The following is a 15,582-nucleotide window of genomic DNA, read 5'->3' as shown; positions in this document are numbered from 1 at the left end:
ATCAAAAACAATAAAATTCATGAGACTGAATAATTAGAAAAGATCTCTTAGTACATGTTAGCAGTAGCATCGGAAATTCCAAATTATTCACCAGCAACAGAGGTCTAGTGTATTCTTTTGTTGAAAGTATAAAGCACAGAGTAAAGGCCGATAAACCAACACTACAACTTGGCTGAAAGCAGAACACTTACAGGCTTGACCTGCGTGCTCCATGACGTAAAGAGAGGCCAAAGTCTGTGAAGTACTACAGTGAAGTCACAGAGGTCTGTGTATTTATTTAGTAAGTCCAGACAATGCACTATGTACTTATGGTCTGTTGTTGAGAACATACACTTCATAAAAATCCATTACTAAATCGACAACAGCATCTCCTTTGATTGTATTAGAATGAAAAATTAAGAAAAACATTTTGGAATGTAAGTACTATTTTCTGACACTGTTGGTATGTCCGTTGGTCACTGTAGAAATGTGGAACTTGTTAGTTTGCTTCCCTGAGAAACTTTCACCAACCGGAAATAGTTCTGCTCGAATTAGAGATCTTGAATGGGCGTCCCTGTTCTCTGTATATCTTACGTGCTCTGCACGGGTAGATGTTACCTTTCACGGGAGGCTGATAGCCTTTATGAGCTCCCTAAGAAGCAGGTCTTCGTTCTGCCTTACTGAAGCAGACATTTGAATCCCTTTTTCTCTCCCTTTATTCCTAGTTTAGAAGTCATATACATACCTTTTTTTTTTTGTCATTGGCCTTAAATCTTCTTTTAATAGACGTCAAGAAACTTGCTACAGACCTCAAAAGATACAAGATTACCCTGTAAAGTATACGGGGAATGTCATTTGATAAAACCAGTGGACTACATCATGCTACAGATAATCACAATAATAATCTATGTTAGGATTATAAGATGTAGCTAAAACTAAAACCACCTCTTTTGTTTAGGCCATTTGTAACAATTTGAAACACTTAAAATTAGGGATAAAACTTTCCCTTCACACTTCTAGAGACATAAAGCATCGCTGCATCCTTTCTCTAAGGCACAGGTTGGGCTGCCCTGGTGGCACAGTGGTTGAGAGTCCACCTGCCGATGCAGGGGACACGGGTTCGTGCCCCGGTCCGGGAAGATCCCACATGCCGCGGAGCGGCTGGGCCCGTGAGCCATGGCCGCTGAGCCTGCGCGTCCGGAGCCTGTGCTCCGCAGCGGGAGAGGCCACAACAGTGAGAGGCCCGCGTACCGCAAAAAAAAAAAAAAAACACAGGTCTTCATTCTGCTGTAGTGAAACACACAACTGAAATAATGTATATTCAGACATTTATTTATTTAAAATGTTTGCTGAGCATCTCTAATGCACCAGATGCTGTGCCAGGGGAAAAGAGATGAAGGATTTGTCCTGCCCTCACTCCTTATGTATATACGTCAGCACTGTATAGCACCTAGTAGCCCCCCTTCTGAGTAGTGGGCATCCCCCAAGGCACCAAGGACACTGTGATGAACAAGACAGGCCCAATCCATAGAGGATTCCAACAAGGAAACAGGCAAACAGATACAAAAGTGGCAGCTGATCAAACCAGGCTCCATGTGCAATGGGTGCTTTCAAAGGGGCATCCAGTGGGACCAGAGGTTCTGGGAAAGCCACACAAAGAATCAAAAAGACTGAGTCATGGCATTTGGCAGCCCAGAAATTGATGTGCATTGTCACATGTCCCCTCGGGCTGTGACAGCAGTCACCGAGTTAAACACAGTCCTGGGAAAAGAAATTAAATGGTTGGTAGAACTTTATTAGCCAGTACTTAATAATAAAAGAGTCAGGAGAGTCAGAATATTGACATTGTAAGAGAGAAATAGCTTTCTCTTTACACTTCATGGGGCTGAAATGTATCTCAGCTTCAATTTCCCTGAGGGTGTTTCACAAACAATCTGTTTCACTGTCTCCGGAAGGATGCCACAAAGCTGAAATTCTGGTCCAAATGCCAGCAAGAAGCTCATTCTTCTTTCTGTTGTTGTTCAAGAATCGCATTTCTTCAAAGGGATAATTTTCAGGACCACACTCACTGCCAGGGACAGCTTTAAAACGCCAAACCCGTGGAGTCCTTCACGATCGCAGCGCTGCAAGGTGATCCTCCAAGTACAAAATAAAATTATAGATAGTACAGATGCTGCCTTTACATTTGTGACTCTGCGGTGCGTGGTCTCCAGCTCAGTAAACTGGTAAAGTACTGTCTACACTGCACAACAGGGTTGAAAGAAGTACAGAGATTTATACCCACTTGCCAGGGGATTGGTGTCCTCCCAATGGATCAAGCTTGCATGTCTTAACTGACATTGGTCCAGAATACATATTTTGAAGTTTTTTAAAATGTCAGTACATCTTTTTTTTTTTTTTTTTTGCGGTACGCGGGCCTCTCACTGTTGTGGCCTCTCCCGTTGCGGAGCACAGGCTCCGGACGCGCAGGCTCAGCGGCCATGGCTCACGGGCCCAGCCGTTCTGCGGCATGTGGGATCTTCCCGGACTGGGGCACGGACCCGCGTCCCCTGCATCGGCAGGTGGACTCTCAACCACTGGTCAGTACATCTTAATAGCACTATGTCCTAACCTACTTCAGGATACTGAGAGGACAAATAAACTGTTAGCAGGAGATGTTTGATTAATTCTCTGAGGACAACTTCATTACCTCGTTCAAAACATGATATCCCGTGACATTTCTGTGAATAGGGAAACTCCATTAAACCCTTATGTTGTAATTATGGGAGACCCAATAATTAAGTTATGTATGGAATTCATTTCTTCTTTTTCTTTTGAAACAGTGAAAGTAATATAGGCATACAAGTAACCATGGCCCTAGTGCCTTAGCTTCTGAAAGAAATCAAAGCAAATCAAAGAAAAAATAAAGAGCAGCAGTAGTCCTTGCTCTAACCTGGTTTTCCTCCTGCATTCTTTTTTTTCTTCTTCTTCTTCTTATTTTTGGCTGTGTTGGGTCTTGGTTGCTGTGCGCGGGCTTTCTCCAGTTGCGATGAGCGGGGGCTACTCTTTGTTGTGGTGCGCGGGATTCTCATCGTGGTGGCTTCTCTTGTTGCAGAGCACAGGCTCTAGGTACGCGGGCTTCAGTAGTTGTGGCACGTGGGCTCAGCAGTTTTGACTCGCGGACTCTAGAGCACAGACTCAGTAGCTGTGGTGCATGGGCTTAGTTGCTCCGCAGCATGTAGGATCTTCCCAGACCAGGGCTTGAACCCGTGTCCCCTGCATTGGCAGGCAGATTCTTAACCACTGGGCCACTGGGGAAGTCCCTGAGCTACCTTTTAACCACTTAGTTCACACAACTCAGCCCTAACTCAGGGCTGCTCCTTTTATCCCAGGAGGTTATATGGCTCTATTGTTTTTAATTTCACTTTTTAAAAATATTAGACAGATTTCATCCTCTATAAATGAAAACAAAACACAAATCTAAAGGATTAAACACGATGTTTTCTTAGGACCCATGTATATTACTGAGTACATTTTATCTGAATATGAGAAGTCACATGAAAATCATAATGCCTACACTTCTATCATCTGGGTTTATGGTTTCTCTTTAGTGCGCAAACCATTTATGAGAAAGAATGGTTTTTTAACTCTTATTTTTCCTTGAGAGGAAGCAACTGTTTTCTTTTCAATAAAAAATAAAGACAGCATAGATAAAATGTTGAATGAGAGAAATAGCTGCAAGCTAGTATCATTATCCACGAGAAAACGAATCCGAGAAGACCAGGAAGAAGGTGCACAGACCCGAAAGCTTCGTGATCTGACTTCGCACAGCTGAACTGGGTTTCGTCCATTTGCAGACCAGGAATCCAAGAACCATTCCTCTGTCGATGGACATTTAGGTTGCTTCCGTGTCCTGACTATTGTAAATAGTGCTGCTATGAACATCGGGGTGCCTGAATAGGAGGGAAGTCCCAAAGGGTGGGGATATTCATTTTGTGGTGCAGCGGAGGCTGACACAACATGGTAAAGCAACCATACTCCAATAAAAATTAAAAAAAAAAGAAATCCAAGAACCAAAGAGGTTGACTTCCCCAATGTCAGGCATTTCAGAAGTGACTGAAAGGGGACTTGCACTCATGGCTTGTAGGACAGTTTCCTGTGTTTTTTCCCCATCACACTGCAAGAGGATGGAAGACTCCTGGGACCACTTTTCAGGTTCTAGCTAAGAAACAATGGAGCAGAGTCGGCCACTGCTACTGAGTAATACTCACAAGGAAGAACAGGGAAGGAGGATTCTTACAAAAAAGGAGCACATCCCCTCAGCTTGAAGTGGAGCAGCTTTGCTTATTCATTCTGGAGTCCCTTCCTTTGCCGCCTGCAGGCATGTTTCAAGTGTCGCTTATTGAACAGTCTGTGGTCAAGGTTATTTATTTTTTGAGTGTCAACCACATGCTTTTATTCCTGAGACCTCACACAGGTTGTGTTTGACACCATGTTGGCCGTAATCTTTCTTCGTTCAGCTGCTGGGATTCCCACATAAATCACCCTGATGTCAAAGTCTCTGCAGACTCTGAAATTTTATGAAATTCACTTTAGTCTGCAGGAATAAAAATATACATGCATGCCTTCTGATGGGTGATTTGGGGAGCAGTAACAATTTTAAATGAATGGAGAATTTAAGAATAAGGTGGTATCTTAATTTTCTTTCCCTGTTCCTGTAATGATGGTGTGCTCTTGTTTTTTGGGTTTTTTTTTTTTTTTTTTTTTATGGTACGCGGGCCTCTCACCCCTGCGGCCTCTCGCGCAGGCTCAGCAGCCATGGCTCACGGGCCCAGCCGCTCCGCGGCACGTGGGATCCTCCCGGACCGGGGCACGAACCCGTGTCCCCTGCATTGGCAGGCGGACTCTCAACCACTGCGCCACCAGGGAAGCCCTGCTCTTGTTTTTTTAATGAAGAAATTTACCTTCACAACTGAGGAATACTGATCTGTAACATATTTTACAGATATAACATAATTTTTCTCTTACATGGAATATTGTGTCTCTGTCTTTACAGACTCTCATTACACTTCTTTAAAGAAAAATATTCTAAAAATGCTCACTTTTCCATTTTTTAATCATTTTCAGAGAAAGTACTACATAATAAAAAAAGCACAGATTTTGCAGTCTTAGAAACTTACATTTGAATCCTGCTTCCACTATATATGAGCTGTGTGACCTTGAGATAATTATTTAATCTCTCTAAGTTTCAATTTCATTTTTGTAAACAGCAGATAAAAATAATGACGTTATAAGTCTGTGTTGGGAGCACGATAGGTAATATAACAAAGATTCTAGGGATTCTGATGTGACCTGCAGAGGCAGACACTCAGTAAAAGTAGCTATTACGTCATAATATTACTCTTGCACTAGCTTTAATAGTAACTGGTGTGTTTTCACAAGATGAGCTTTAGAGCCATAGTGATGATTACTTTGGATTAGAGACTGGAAGCGGTATCAGTCTTAGCTTATGTCTCCACACACTATTTTATGACCTCGTATGTCAGGCTCCACACTTCTCATTGGAGTTTATGGATGAACAGTAGTACTTGATTTCCACCTTTGGGGAGGTCTCTGTCTAATGAGGGAGATGAGTGAGTGAATGAGTCATGTGAATACAGCGTGAAAAGCGCCATGTGAAGTATGAGCTGCAGGACTTGCTTGACGGCTGTCAACTGGGAGGAGGTTAGATGTGAAAATCGAAAGGCACAAACCTTGCAGGACCGTGCAGAGTCTTAGATAATGATTTTTTGGAAAGTGCAATAACTTCTCGGTTCCCTAGAGAGGATTCTCATCCACACCACTGAGAAATACTGCAGCAAGCTGGTAAAGATGCCAGAATCTGTTAAGGGTAAAAAAAATGTTTTAAAGATTTTAACAAGAGAGAAGAGACTTTCCACTCTGTAATAAATGTTTTTCTTAAATCTACTGTTTTGAGGTTATGTTTAATGGAGGTGTGTTATGCAGATTAATTCTTGCTTAGTATTAATACTTTCATTACAAAAGTATTACATGAGAACCATAGAGAAGTACACAAACTAAATGGCAGTAGTCTTGTCTTATCTCCCTCTTCAGACCCACACCTCTCCCTTGAGGTCACTTAAGTACAACGTGTGGCTTTTCTGTACACACAATTTCATGCACACATTTTCTTTTACTTTGATTAGAAGTAATTATTGTTATAGTGAAGAGGCAACGAGCACATATTCTAGAGGGAGGCAGTCTGACTTCCTTTCCACTTACTGGCTATTGATCTGGAACTCCTGGACTTCAGTTTCCTTATCTGTATAGTGGAGATGATAATAATACCTACCTCAAAAGGTTATGAGCACTTAGAACAATTCAGGCATACTGAAAATACTCAATTAATGTTTGTTATTCTACTTGATCTTTTTCTGCATAGTATTTTATGTTATAGTTATTTCACATAACAGTGTATGACACAAAAAGCTTTTTGTGTCATAAACCTACTGATTCTTTTTAATGGCTACATAGTATTCCACAGGGTGGCTGTAACGTATTTTAAAAAGTCCATATTGATGAGCTTTTAAGTTGTTTTCAGATCTTTTTCTATCCCACTCATGAGATAGTAAATATCTTTTTCACATATGCAAGATATCTCTTATTTGCTTAGTACTTATCATTACATTCAGTTTTAGATGCTACAAAGAATACTGTTTAGGAAATTGTAAATTGAATCCATTGAGTTGAGAAATCAGTTAGAGAGTTATAACCAGTTTTCCTTCCTCTCCCTTGTTTATATGATGTGATATCATATAGGATAGAAATAAAAAAGAGTTTTAAAAACACTCTCCTAGAGATGGGTTCTCAGAAATATTTGTTGAATAAAGAATATTCAGGAAGCCTTCTTCAAATGCTACTGGATGGTGGAAAACTCTGATGACCTTAACATTTAAATTTTATTTAAACTTGTATCGACCCTGAAAAAGACAAAATCAGAGTTTTGGAGTGAAACTAGATCGACAGTAGAATCTCTAATTACAGTATCTTTTTTTGGAGAAAGGCTCACCACGTATTCTCAGCTGAAATCTTGGGAAGATTCAGTCCTTAAGTTATAAGCATTTTAGACATGTCCTGACTTTTCTTTATTCTTTCTGAGAAAATTATAGTTGGCAAGGAAAAGCAATGTCAAAACATGCCTTTAAACTGACATATACTCAAACATATATTTGACCTTTTTTTTTCCAACAAGAATTTTGAAAGTGCTTTTTAGAGACTAAATATTAGGTCTTTCTTAAGAATGTGTGTTTACATATGTTTTGAAAGAAAAGTAGGGAAAGGCCCAGTCAAAATTATTTAAAACTAATTTTTTACAAGATGTTATTTATAGAAGGAAGTTAATCTAATTTTTTTTCTTCCTATTTACAAACGTAATAGATGCTACTTGGGGAAAAAATGTAAAGTATATAGCAAATTAGTGTGTGGAAGAAATGTGCAACAAGGGAGGCAAACTTCCCTCATGATCCCATCTCTAAGAAATAACCAGTTAGCAACTTGATATATATTCTTTCTTATTTTTCTGTGCATCAATAATATGTGTATGAACAACACGGATTATTTTATACATACCATTCTATAACTATCATGTAAGAATTTTTTTTCTTTACAGAAATGTTCAAAAATTATACAGCGTCATGTGTGCTCTATCTAAAATTAACCAGTGTTCCATTTTTCTTAGTTGCCTCAGGTCCTTTAAAGGAATCAAACACTAGACATAAAACATAATTTTCCTTCTAGTACCATTCAACTACCATGGGCCTCCAAAGTAGCAATGATCGCAAACTGGATAAGTATCTATTTCAACTTGCTTTTTTTTTTTTTTTTTAAATCAGCATCGTGTTTTCAAGATCTGGTTATTTTGATGAATTTAAATGAGTGTTATTATCCATTCCCCTGCCGCCCTACTGACATTGGGTTTTGTATGTATACATAGAGTTGCACTAAACATATTTGTAAATATTCCTGAATATACGTGTAGGGAACTTTTCTAGGGTGTATACCTAGAGATAGAATTGATGGGTCATGCTGGACGTACAAGTTCAATTCTAACAGATATTGCCAACTCTCTCCAAAGTGATTGAATCAATTGCCTTTCTACCAGCAGCATCTGAGAATGTCTGTTTCCACACATTGTTGAACTGTTTGGGTTTTGCTAATCTTATGAATATTAAATAATATCTCATTTTAAGATTATTTCCATATAACAGTGAAAGTTTTCTCTCCTGAGATTTGAATGTTTATATAATTTTTCAATTTTTCCATTTGCTGTTAAAATTTTTGTTGTAGATTTATAAAAGTTTTCATTTATTTTGGATACCAATCTTTTGTTTTGGGGCTCAGGGATACATACATGCTGTAGACAAAGGTTATGTTGCGATATTTTTTAATATTCCTACTACATTATTTTGCCTCATCTATCATTTTCTGAGCATTGTAAGACTTAAAAAACCCACTATAATCGTGGATTAATCAATATTTTCCTATAATCGTCAATTTTTGCTTTATATATTTCAATACAAATTCAAGAATGTCAGATAATCCTGGTTGGCCGTTGTTTTGTATTATGTGGAATTCCTCTGTATTAATGAATTTGCTTTAAATTGTATTTGGACTTTTGTTAATGTTACCACGCTGCCTTGCTTTTTTCCTGTTGGTTTAACATAGCCTTCTTACATCCTTATAGTTTTCATATTTTCCTCAAATTTTGTTTACAGCTACTTTTTTACGTCTGTTTGTTTTTTAATCCAGCCCATCTGTTTTAAATAAGGAAAGTTAAGCCGTTTGCCTTATTCTAGTGATGGCAATATACTTGGGCTTTTAATTTGGGGTTTCTGCATATGGATTTTTCCTCTATTTTTTTCCCTCCTTCACAGCTTCTTGTTATGCCAAGAAAGTTTCCCGTATCCTTTGTGATCTTTATTTTCTACTGGTTTCTGTCCTTTTGGTGGCAACTCATAATTTTCATGAAGATACTTTACTATCTGCCTAACAAAGTTTACTCTCTTGAAAAAGACAAGGACATGGAATAGTCTAGACACCCACTGAATTCATCTGTTTATAACTTCCTCTCTGTTGTCGCAAGTTTCAGTTTCAGCGTTAAGTTGAGAATATCAGTTACGATGATCGTTTATGCTTGCCATCAATAGTTGGATTTACCAGCATATTTTATCGATTGCTCAGCAAAGTGTCTTGCATCCAGTTGCTCCATTTGATTTTACTTTTCTTCTGTGCTTTTAGCACTTTCTCAGTGTGCATCTATAGGTAAGAAAACCTCTTCGTCTTTAATGGCTGAAAATATGTTTATTTTGCCCTCGCTCTTGAGTTCCGTTTTCCTTTGGTTTCTATGGCTCCAGTGTTGATTCGCAGCCTTTGTGCAGACAAGAGGCCAGCAGAACCATTCGCTTTGCGCTCCGCTCACCACTGTGATGTCCTGTTGTTCTGTTACGTTCTTAGTTCACAGAGATGCTTATCTTGTTTTGAGCATAGCTCTCCCTTTCCTTATCAAGCGTAATAATGATAAAGGGAAAGTCTTCAAAGCTACCAAGAAGAAATGGCATGCTATCTTTCATTTTTAATCTATCATTGCTGCTGAGGAAGCCAAGTAGAGGGTGTGAAATCACAAAACTGTCTTTAACCAGATGTCAATGTCTTCACTAGATTTTCTACCTTAAAAAAAGGAAAGAAAAAAAATCAACTTCATAGCCTGGTCTTTCATTTTCTGAATGAACTGTAATTCAACCAGTCCCCTTCTGAGGGATTTTGGGCTTGTTTTCAGTTGTGCCTGAGTACAAATGAAGTACAACATACTTGTGTATGTATCTTTGTACACTTACGTTAGCATTTCTATATGATACACCTACATACATTGAATTCAGGGTAGGAATTATGTTCATTAAAATCTTGTGACAACCTTTTGTATTATGGTTGCCTTAGTTAAGGTTAGTTAGCTTCGTTAAGGGTACACACTTTATCTAGGCATGGATCCTAACCCACCATTTCCCTGATGTGTGACTTTGGGCAAATCTCTCAATCTCCCTAATCCTTAGTTTCCTTATCTGTGAAAAGAAGACTAATATAGTACGTACCTCATAGGGTGGCTGTAAGGATGAAGTAAGATACTGAAATCAAAACAATTAGTGTGGTATCTAACCAATACTTATTATTTGCTAAAGACACTGACATGAGCTAAAACAACCTGAAGGTTGCTGAGACCTGTAGAGGTTTTCAAAAGCACTGGTGAGATACACGGGTGGGGCTGGGAGTATATGGTAGATCTCTGTACCTTCTGCTCAGTTTTGCTCTGAAAACAATTCTGAACTGAAAACTACTCTAAAAAATATAGTCAGCTTAGAAAAAGAAAGAAAGGAAGAAAGGAGGGAAGGAGGGAAGGAAGAAAGGAAGGAAGAAAGGAAGAAAGGAAGAAAGAAAGAAAAAGAAAGGAAGAAAGAGAGAGAGAAAAAGAAAGAAAGAAAGGAAGGAAAGAAAGAAAAAGAAAAAGAGAAAACACTGGTGCCTGGGGGAACCCATTGGAAATTATGATTCGATAAATTGGAGGTGAGAACAAGCATCTGTATCTTTAAATCTCCTTGGCGGATTCTAATGCACATCCAACTTGGAAATGCCTGGAGGCAAAGTATTTAAAAAGTGGAAGTAAAAAAAAACCCTTCTCTTGGAGTTCATTGTGGTGGGCTCCCCTTGCCCCTGTGGACCTGCTCCAGATTCAAAGGTCAGCCCTCAGCAGTCGTTTTACTGCAAAGACGAGCACTTCATCCTCCTTCTGAGGCTTTGTAACTCCCACTGCCTGATGCTAAGGACGGTTGTCTTCTAACTCAGCCACCACAAAGACGTATTTATTCATTTGCTCTGGCAAATCACTGATCCTATTTTACACGGTGTTCATTACCTCCGCAAACGTTAATTGAGCACCTACGGCCAGATACTGATTACACTAAGTGTTAGGAAGGCGTCAGTGAGTAAAGGAGGCTTAATTCCTCCCCTTAGAGAGCTCAGAGACAGTGAGGGATACAAGCCTGAGGTGACTGGGGAGGGGGCGGGGTTGACGAGGGAAGACAGGGTGCTCCCCAGCACAAGTGACTTCTCCTGAAACCCGAACTCCCTGGTGTCCAGTGGTTTAGGACTCCGTGCTTCCATTGCAGGGAGTCTGGGTTCCATCCCTGGTCAGGGAACTAAGATCCCACAAGCCGCGTGGTGCGTCTAAAAAATAAAAATAAAAAAAATCTGAAACCGGAGTTATCCTGTGAGGAGGGAAGGGTGTTCAAAGCAATGGCAGTGGTATAGCAAAGACTGGGAGTGCCACATTTAAGACGTTCAACACACTGGATTTTGGGGTAGAAAAGAGGCTAAAATGAGATTTAAAAGGCAAACTGAGACCAAATGTTTAGTGTTTTACAAACCAGTGTTTTTAACCAATGTTAAAAAGTCTGTTAGCAGCCCTAAGAGCGTTGAAACTTTGAAAGGCTTTCAGCAAAGGGATTGCCATGATGAGATTTGCTTTGGGGGATGGCCTCTGGTTAAGAGCCTAGCTAAGTTGCTGTTGGGAGAGTTCAATGTCAGGTGACGCTGGCTGCATCTAAGGTAGTGGCAGTGACAGAGAGAGAAGCCAGGGGGTGGGCAGTGGTGGTGACTCTGCTGCCTCTGTTTGAGTTTACCTTGAGGTGCCGACGGCATGGCGTTGTGTAGGCAGCCAGTTTTCAAGGTCCAAAACTCAGAAGAGAGATCTGAATTGGAAATCATTTAGGGAGGTTCCTTTGTATTATTTTCAGCCCTGAACCAAAAGATGGCGTAGAAGTTTTTTGGTTTTTTTTTTTTTCAATTCTAAGCAAACATCTTAGAGCTGCAAAGCCTACTTGACCAATGTTCCAGGTACACGTGAGTAAATAAGATTTGGCTCCAGATAGCAATTACTACTGGCACCTCTTCCTTTCATCTCATGAGACACAAAGTAATTGTAAACATCAATCTAGACACCACAGACTGAGCAAAGGAAAAAAGTTCACTTTTTCCCTGTGGGGAAAAACTTAAATGATTTTCCCTTTGTCTTCATTGCAGGTGTGTGTGTTGTACGCCAAGCCTCCTCGTCAACTATGTTTGCAAGAAATAGACATGATCCTATCTGTGTTGTTTGTATTGAAAGTATTCCCAACCTTGAAAAGCATATTAATGTTTAATGAACTAAAACAGACTCTTCTGTAGGCAATGCCTTGATCTGTGCCCTTTCTTTAAAAGTGTTAACACCACAAAGGATACAGAGAGTAGAGTTTGGCTTCCCTTGAGAATTTCACACTATATCACGTGGCCAATTTAAAAACCTCCCTTGTGCTTCCCTCACACTGTTTGTATATAACTTATCTTTTCTCCGCTGGGGGAATAAACGTGCATTCTGCCGTGTCACCTGTGGTTGGTGGAGTGGTGACGAATGACTGTTTTATGGTGTTTTGTGGGTGTGGGCTACATGACTTTATTTGATATTTTCTCATTCCAGGTAGTAATACCAGCCACTGACTGTTTTCTCTATTAAGATTGTGAACTTACAAGGCACGGTGTGTATTTAAGATCTGATTACACAATTAAATAGTTTTTTTTCTTTCTGATCTACTTGAAGTTGTAATATGGATATTTACAAAACTAATAGACAAAGGTCTACAGTTTACTTAACTTTTAAGAGAAACCAAGCTTCTAGATAAAAACCAGAGAGGTGAGTTAAAATCTTATTCATAAATAATGATAATTTGCAAGAACAAGCAATTCTTCTGAATTTCGCATAGGTATCCTTTAACTGTTGACAGTTTCATCCATTTATCTCTCTCTTCCTTTCACTAGTTTATTACTTCCACATTAAAATGGTCAAGGAAATTCTTGCCAGTTATCTTGAGCAATTATCTATAACTCAACTCACTGCTTGAAGGATTTTTAAGTCGTTCACATTCCATAAGATTCTGTACAAATGGTAATAATTAAAAATAATATTTAAGTTTTAGAGACTTATGACAAGGTATTGAGAAGTTGAAATAACAATAATGATGATTCTTTGCAGTTCTCATTCAACCACACTGAAAAGATACAGAGGTGCTAATGCCACCATTTCTTTTTATTCATGATGTAAGAAACTAGGCAGTTAATGAGAATGAATAAAAACTATTAAAACGTGTTTTAATTTCATCAGAGTCACTTTATACTTTAATTGCAGTGACTGCAATTGATTAGTAGACTAATTTTCCAGTGATCATGAATAGAGCACAGAGAGGGAGAGAAAGTACATAACTAACTTAAATCTACAGATAGGCAAAAAAAATCAATCTTAAGGAGAAAAATATCTTTCCTAATGCGTTCTATTAGCTGCAGTGGTGAAATTGAGAGGTTTAGGATTAAAACCCTTTTTCCATTCCTCCTCTTTCTTTCTGCTGGAGGTAACCACACACTATACAATGGCGATACGATACATTGTTTGCATCATTCACATAAATCTTATTATTTATTGCATTGTCACATGTGCTGTGACCTCCCACCTCTGTCTCTCTCCCTTCCTCTCTCTCTCTCTCTCACACACACACGCATAAAGCACATATGTCAGACACATAATAAATGTTCTACACGTGGTAACTATTATCATTACTCTTCACTCTTAATGACAACTTGGATAAAAAAATTTCAGAGTACTATTGAATACATAGAACTCTTTTTTTCCTTATATGAACTGCACATTATGCTATAACATCAAAACACTTGATCTGCAGTTGACGGAGTGAGTCTGAACACACACTTGCAGAACAAAATTTGGTCTCTGCGTAGCCCATTTGGTGATCCATGGTCGTATTCACTCACGTGATTTTAGTCTGTTCCACCTCTAGTATGTATCTGGGAGGAGCAGAGAGACGGGAATACGGGAGGGGTCTCCCTCACTGCATTTCACAGATATCTTCCATAACTCAAATCTAATCTGTACAATGATGCGGTTTGCCAGGAATGTGAAGAGGCTTAGATCACTCACTAGATGCAGATGATCAGGCCTCTGCAATAATCGCAAAAGCCTTTTAAAAGACACACAGATGTGCTTGGTGTGGTCGTCTGGTCACAATAAGCATTTTCAGGGTTCGTCTTCACCTTTGCCCCCTGCTCAGCGTGAGAAATGTAAGGAATTTATTGGCTTGTATTTGAGGTCCACCTTGGCTGGGGTGAATAAGATAATCCCTTCATCTGTGTACATCCACTCACAGGCCCTAGCACTGTCCAGGCTGAAGGGATGAGAAGGTGAAAGTAAGCTGTGGGCAGATTTATCACCCCGTGAACCAAAATATGCAGCAAAGTCTCCAAGGTTGCTTTTGTATTATTCAAGAGTTCAGGGAGCTCTGTGCTTTTTATCATGCTCGCATATGAAGAGACAAAGAAAACACAACTTTCCAGTTTCAATAAAGATCATTTATTGGGGGGAAGGAAGATAAAGAATCCTTCCTCGAGCAGTGCACAGAATGGGTTTCCTGTGGTTGTGAGCCATAATTGTAGGGTTTTGTTTCATTTTTGTGTTTGGTAATTCAATTAAATGCTCTGAAATGTGATAGTCGTCTCTTGAATGACCTTGTGTTTTAGGGAACATTGATGTGAGTTGCATGAACTTTTAGACTTAGATCTCTGGAGTCCTGTAAAAACCACACACAGATGACTAAAATGTCTCAAGTCAAAGGACTATCTGCCTTATCACATGAATATACTCAATTAATTTATCTTTGTTGATAAGCTCACAATAGGGAAAGTATACACTCCATTTACTATTTCTGCAATTTCCCACAAGCCTATAAATATTTCAAAATAAGTTTTGGGGATTTTTTTTAAAAGCTCATAGATTGTCTCCCAGGTTTCTTCATTAGTCAGCTAACTGCTATCCCTCAGACTCTGGCAGCTGTCTCACGAGGTAAACTGCTGGTCACGGGTAGAATCAGACAGGGAATGATGGTTAGATCAATTCATCGCCAATACTGGAGAAAAATACAAAGTCTCCAAAGTGTGTGTCCTGTTTTAATGGCCTAAGTCACATGATTTTCATACACGTTTAAAACAAATGTAAGGGCTTCCGTGGTGGCGCAGCGGTTGAGAGTCCGCCTGCCGATGCAGGGGACACGGGTTCGTGCCCCGGTCCGGGAGGATCCCACATGCCGCGGAGCGGCTGGGCCCGTGAGCCATGGCCGCTGAGCCTGCGCGTCCGGAGCCTGTGCTCCGCAGCGGGAGAGGCCACAACAGTGAGAGGCCCGCGTACCGGAAAAAAAAAAAAAAAAAGTAAGCCCCTTGGTATGAGATTATTTCTCTAGTGGAACCTCAGTATAGAGTACCCCCAAAACCCTATAGGTAACCTACTATGATGTCCTAAAGTCTTCAGGACTCATAATCATATATTTTCTAGTTATGCCAATCGTATGTAGTCTAGTTATGCCAATAGGGGCTAACTCTCTAGGGGTTATAAGAGGCCCAAAGACAGCGGACTGGTGGGCTAGAAGATGTCGTTATGCAAATAGTCCCCAGAGTGATGACGCGGTAGGAGACAGGAAAGTGAGC

The 15,582-nt window shown here is 39.8% G+C and overlaps 1 protein-coding gene across 1 annotated transcript in view; it reads left to right on the top strand.

Annotated features, from left to right (window-relative positions):
* The window catches only part of FREM2 (FRAS1 related extracellular matrix 2), a 160,282-nt gene that overhangs the window by 98,838 nt on the left and 45,862 nt on the right, over window positions 1–15,582 (top strand). The gene's annotated exons all lie outside the window — the stretch shown is intronic.

The sequence above is a fragment of the Pseudorca crassidens genome, chromosome 18, assembly GCF_039906515.1.
Source record: "Pseudorca crassidens isolate mPseCra1 chromosome 18, mPseCra1.hap1, whole genome shotgun sequence".
In the NCBI taxonomy this organism is placed as follows: Eukaryota; Metazoa; Chordata; class Mammalia; order Artiodactyla; family Delphinidae; genus Pseudorca; species Pseudorca crassidens.
This window is presented reverse-complemented; position numbering and strand designations above follow the sequence as displayed.